Source organism: Heterodontus francisci, unplaced genomic scaffold (genome assembly GCF_036365525.1).
Source record: "Heterodontus francisci isolate sHetFra1 unplaced genomic scaffold, sHetFra1.hap1 HAP1_SCAFFOLD_851, whole genome shotgun sequence".
NCBI lineage: Eukaryota > Metazoa > Chordata > Chondrichthyes > Heterodontiformes > Heterodontidae > Heterodontus > Heterodontus francisci.
The window spans coordinates 262,085-268,211 of record NW_027141556.1 but is presented as its reverse complement, the minus strand read 5'-3'; positions in this window follow the sequence as shown (position 1 = coordinate 268,211).

Here is a 6,127-nt window from a genome sequence, read left to right as displayed (position 1 = left end):
TCACTTTAGATCTCTCTGTGTCTTCAGTCCACCCTTTCTTCATTTCTCCCTCTGTTTTCATTGCTCCATCTGCATTCAGTTCTCTTTCTGTGATCAGTTCACCCTGTCTTCAGTTCTCTCTCTGACATCAGTTCTCTCTCTGAAGGCATTCTTCCTCTGACTTTATATCTCTCTGTGTCTTCAGTCCACCCTTTCTTCATTTCTCCCTCTGTCTTCATTACTCCATCTGCATTCAGTTCTCTTTCTGTGATCAGTTCATCCTGTATTCAGTTCTCTCTCTGTCTTCATTACTACATGTGCATTCAGTTCTCTTTCTGTGATCAGTCCACCCTTTCTTCATTTCACCCTCTGTCTTCATTACTCCATCTGCATTTAGTTCTCTTTCTGTGATCAGTTCATCCTGTCTTCAGTTCTCTCTCTGTCTTCATTACTACATCTGCATTCAGTTCTCTTTCTGTGATCAGTTCACCCTGCCTTCCGTTCTCCCTCTGACTTCAGCTCTCTCTCTGTCGACAGTCTCCCTCTGACTTTATATCTCTCTGTGTCGTCAGCCCACCCTTTCTTCATTTCTCCCTCTGTCTTCATTACTCCATCGGCATTCTGTTCTCTTCCTGTAATCATTCCACCCTTTCTTCATTTCTCCCTCTGTCTTCATTACTCCATCTGCATTCTGTTCTCTTTCTGTGATCAGTTCACCCTGCCTTCAGTTCTCCGTCTGACTTCAGCCATCTTTCTGTCGACAGTCTCCCTCTCACTTTAGATCTCTCTGTGTCTTCAGTCCACCCTTTCTTCATTTCGCCCTCTTTCTTGATTTCTCAATCTGCATTCAGTTCTCTTTCTGTGATCATTCCACCCTTTCTTCATTTCTCCCTCTGTCTTCATTACTCCATCTGCATTCTGTTCTCTTTCTGTGATCTGTTCACCCTGCCATCGGTTCTCCCTCTGACTTCAGATCTCTCTCTGTCGAAAGTCGCAATCTCACTTTAGATCTCTCTGTGTCTTCAGTCCACCCTTTCTTCATTTCTCCCTCTGTTTTCATTGTTCCATCTGCATTCAGTTCTCTTTCTGTGATCAGTTCACCCTGTCTTCATTTCTCCCTCTGTCATCTTTACTCCATCTGCATTCAGTTCTCTTTCTGTGATCAGTTCACCCTGTCTTCAGTTCGCTCTCTGACTTCAGTTCTCTCTCTGAAGACAGTCTTCCTCTGACTTTATATCTCTCTGTGTATTCAGTGCACCCTTTCTTCATTTCTCCCTCTGTCTTCATTACTCCATCTGCATTCCGTTCTCTTTCTGTGATCAGTTCATCCTGTATTCAGTTCTCTCTCTGTCTTCATTACTACATCTGCATTCAGTTCTCTTTCTGTGATCAGTCCACCCTTTCTTCATTTCACCCTCTGTCTTCATTACTCCATCTGCATTCAGTTCTCTTTCTGTGATCAGTTCATCCTGTCTTCAGTTCTCTCTCTGTCTTCATTACTACATCTGCATTCAGTTCTCTTTCTGTGATCAGTTCACCCTGCCTTCAGTTCTCCCTCTGACTTCAGCTCTCTCTCCGTCGACATTCTCCCTCTGACTTTATATCTCTCTGTGTCTTCAGTCCACCCTTTCTTCATTTCTCCCTCTGTCTTCATTACTCCATCTGCATTCTGTTCTCTTCCTGTAATCAGTCCACCCTTTCTTCATTTCTCCCTCTGTATTCATTGCTCCATCTGCATTCTGATCTCATTCTGTGATCAGTTCACCCTGCCTTCAGTTCGTCGTCTGACTTCAGCCATCTCTCTGTCGACAGTCTCCCTCTCACTTTAGATCTCTCTGTGTCTTCAGTCCACCCTTTCATCATTACTCCATCTGTCTTCAGTTCTCTTTTTGTGATCAGTTCGTCCTGCCTTCAGTTCTCCCTCTGACTTCAGTTCTCTCTGTCGACAGTCTCCCTCTGACTTTATATCTCTCTGTGTCTTCAGTCCACCATTTCTTCAGTTCTCCCTTTGACTTCAGCTCGCTCTCTGTCAATACTTTCCCTCTGACTTAAGATCTCTCTGTGTCTTAAGTCCACCCTTTCTTCATTTCTCACTGTCTTCATTGCTCCATCTGCATTCAGTTCTCTTTCTGTGATCAGTTCTCCCTGTCTTCAGTTCTCTCTCTGACTTCAGCTCTCTCTCTGTCGGCATTCTACCTCTGACTTGAGATCTCTCTGTGTCTTCAGTCCACACTTTCTTCATTTCTCCCTCTGTCTTCATTACTCCATCTGCATTCAGTTCTCTTTCTTAAATCAGTCCACCCTTTCTTCATTTCTCCCTCTGTCTTCATTACTCCATCTGCATTCTGTTCTCTTCCTGCAATCAGTCCACCCTTTCTTCATTTCTCCCTCTGTCTTCATTACTCCATCTGTCTTCAGTTCTCTTTTTGTCATCAGTTCACCCTGTCTTCAGTTCTCCCTCTGACTTCACTTCTCTCTCTGTCTTCAGTTCTCCCTCTGACTTTTGATCTCTCTGCGTCTTCAGTCCACCCTTTCTTCATTTCTCCCTCTGTCTTCATTGCTCCATCTGCGTTCAGTTCTCTATCTGTGATCTGTCTACCCTTTCTTCATTTCTACCTCTATCTTCATTACTCCATCTGTCTTCAGTTCTCTTTCTGTGATCAGTTCACCGTGTCTTCAGTTCTCCCTCTGACTTCAGTTCTCTCTGTCGACAGTCTCCCTCCGACTTTAGATCTCTCTGTGTCTTCAGTTCACCCTTTCTTCATTTCTCCCTCTGTCTTCATTACTCCATCTGCATTCAGTTCTCTATCTGTGATCAGTCCACCCTTTCTTCATTTCTCCCTCTGTCTTCATTACTCCATCTGTTTTCAGTTCTCTTTTTGTGATCAGTTCACCCTGTCTTCAGTTGTCCCTCTGACTTCACTTCTCTCTCTGTCTTCAGTTCTCCCTCTGACTTTAGATCTCTTTTTGTCTTCAGTCCACCCTTTCTTCATTTCTCCCTCTGTCTTCATTACTCCATCTGCATTCAATTCTCTTTCTGTGATCAGTTCACCCTGTCTTCAGTTCTCCCTCTGACTTCAGCTCTCTCTCCGTCGACAATCTCCCTCTGACTTGTGACCTCTCTGTGTCTTCAATCCACCCTTTCTTCATTTCTCCCTCTGTCTTCATTACTCCATCTGTCTTCAGTTCTCTTTCTGTGATCAGTTCATCCTGTCTTCAGTTCTCCCTCTGAATTCATTTCTCTCTCTGTCTTCAGTTCTCTCTCTGTCTCTGTTCTCCCTTTATCCTCAGTGCTTCCTCTTTCTTCATTCAGCATTTAATATGTATGGTATTAAGCTAGCACTAGGGACCATGCAGTTAATTATAACAATTTAGTAAGGATTTAATAAGTATTTATTTATTTTAAATTAATTTATTATTTAGTGCTTGAAATGTCAATTGTAGGGGTGAATTGCTTCACCTGTAAGATGTTGGAAGTCCATGACGCATCCAGCGTTCCAGACGACTGCGTCTGCAGGAAGTGTACCCAGTTGCAGCTCCTCACATACCGCATGGATCCGTTGGAGCGGCCACTGGATACACTTAGGCGCATGCAGGTGGCGGAAAGCATCAAAGACAGGAGTTTTAGAGAAGTGGTTACACCCAAGGTGCAGGCAGATAGATGGGTGACCGCGAGGACGGGCAGGCAGTCAGTGCAGGAATCCCCTGTGGCTATCTCCCTCTCTAACAAGTATACCGTTTTGGATACAGTTGGGGGGATGGCCTATCAGGGGAACACAGCAGCAGCCAGAGCAGTGGCACCACAGCTGGCACTGTTGTTCAGCAAGGAGGGACAAATCGCAGAAGAGCAATAGTTATAGGGGACTCTATAGTCAGTGTCACAAATAGGCGCTTCTGTGGACGTGAAAGAGACTCCAGGATGGCATGCTGCCTCCCTGGTGCCAGGGTCAAGGATGTCTCTGAACGGACAGGGGGTATTCTGAAAGGGGAGGGTGAACAGCCAGAGGTTGTGTTACACATCGGTACCAATGACATCGGCAGGAAGAGTGACGATGTCCTGCAGGGGGAGTTTAGGGAGTTAGGTAGAAAGTTAAGAGACAGGACCTCTAGCGTTGTCGTCTCGGGATTGCTCCCTGTGCCATGTGCCAGTGAGGCTAGAAACAGGAGGGTAATGCAGCTAAACACATGGCTGAACAGCCGGTGTAGAAGGGAGGGTTTCAGATATCTGGACCATTGGGATCTCTTCAGGGACAGATGGGACCTGTACAAGAAGGACAGGTTGCATCTAAACTGGAGGGGCACAAATATCCTGGTTGTGAGGTTTGTTAGCGTCACTTGGAAGGGTTTCAACTAGTGAGGGGGGGTGGGAACCAGAGCAGTGGTACAGCAAGTGAAATAAATGAAGGGTAACTAGGAAATAAGCCCAGTAAAACTGAGAGGAAGAGCAGGTGTTGATGTTGTGGAGCACAGCGGGACTGGTGGTCTGAAGTGCATTTGTTTCAATGTGAGAAGTATAACAGGTAAGGTAGATGAACTTAGAGCTTGGATTAGTACTTGGAACCATGATGTTGTTGCTATTACAGAGACTAAGTTTAGGGCAGGACAGGATTGGAAGCTAAATGTTCCAGGATTTGGAAGCTTCAGGCGGGATGGAGGGGGATGTAAAAGGGGTGGGGGTGTTGCATCACTTGCTAAGAACAATATCACAGCTGTACTGCAGGAGGACACCTCGGAGGGGTCGTGCAGGGAGGCAAACAAGCGTGAAGCTCAGGAATAGGAAGGGTGCAGTCACGATGTTGGGGGATTATGACAGGCCTCCCAACAGCCAGCAGGAGGTAGAGGAGCAGATATGTAGACATATTTTGGAAAGATGTAAAGATAACAGGGTTGTCGTGGTGGGTGATTTTTACTTTCCCTATATTGACTGGGACTCACTTAGTGCTAGGGGCTTGGATGTGGCAGAATTTGTGAGGAGCCGCCAGGAGGGCTTCTTGAAACAATATGTAGATAGTCCAACTTGTGATGGGGCCGTACTGGACCTGGTATTGGGGAATGAGCCCGGCCAGGTGGTTGAAGATTCAGTAGGGGGGCATTTCGGAACAGTGGCCATAAATCCGTCAGTTTTAAGGTACATGTGGATAATGATAAGAGTAGTCCTCGGGTGAAAGTGCTAACTTGGGGTAGGCTAATTATAACAATATAAAATACATGGACAGGATGGGAGTAGAGGGATACGGCCCCCCGAAGTGAAGCAGGTTTTAGTTTAGGCAGGCGAAAAGATGGGTGCAGGCTTGCAGGTCCAAATGGCCGGTTCCTGTGCTGTACTGTTCTTTGTTCTTTGTTCTTTGCATTAGGCAGGAACTGAAGAATTTAGATTGGGGGCGGCTGTTTGAGGGTAAATCAACATCTGACATGTGGGTATCTTTCAAACGTCAGTTGATTAGAATACAGGACCAGCATGTTCCTGTGAGGAAGAAGGATAAGTTTGGCAAGTTTCGGGAATCTTGGATAACGCGGGATATTGTTAGCCTTGTCAAAAAGCAAAAGGAAGTATTCGTAAGTGCTGGAAGGCTAGGAACAGACGAATCCCTTGAGGAATATAAAGACAGTAGAAATGAACTTAAGCAAGGCGTCAGGAGGGCTAAAAGGAGTCATGAAAAGTCATTGGCCAACAGGTTCAAGGAAAATCCCAAGGCTGCTTATACGTATATAAAGAGCAAGAGGGTAACTAGGGAAAGGGTTGGCCCACTCAAGGACAGAGAAGGGAATCTATGTGTGGAGCCAGAGGAAATGGGCGAGGTAATAAATGAGTACTTTGTATCAGTATTTACCAAAGAGAAGGACTTGGTGGACGATGAGCCAAGGGAAGGGAGTGTAGATAGTCTTAAACATCTCCTTATGAAAGAGGAGGAGGTGTTGGGTGTCTTGCAAAGCATTAAGGTAGATAAGTCCCCAGGGCCTGATGGGAACTACCCCAGAATACTGAGGGAGGCAAGGGAAGAAATTGCTGGGGCCTTGACAGAAATCTTTGCATCCTCATTGGCTACAGGTGAAGTCCCAGAGGAGTGGAGAATAGCCAATGTTGTGCCTTTGTTTAAGAAGGGTAGCAAGGATAATCCAGGAAATTATAGGCCGGTGAGCCTTACGT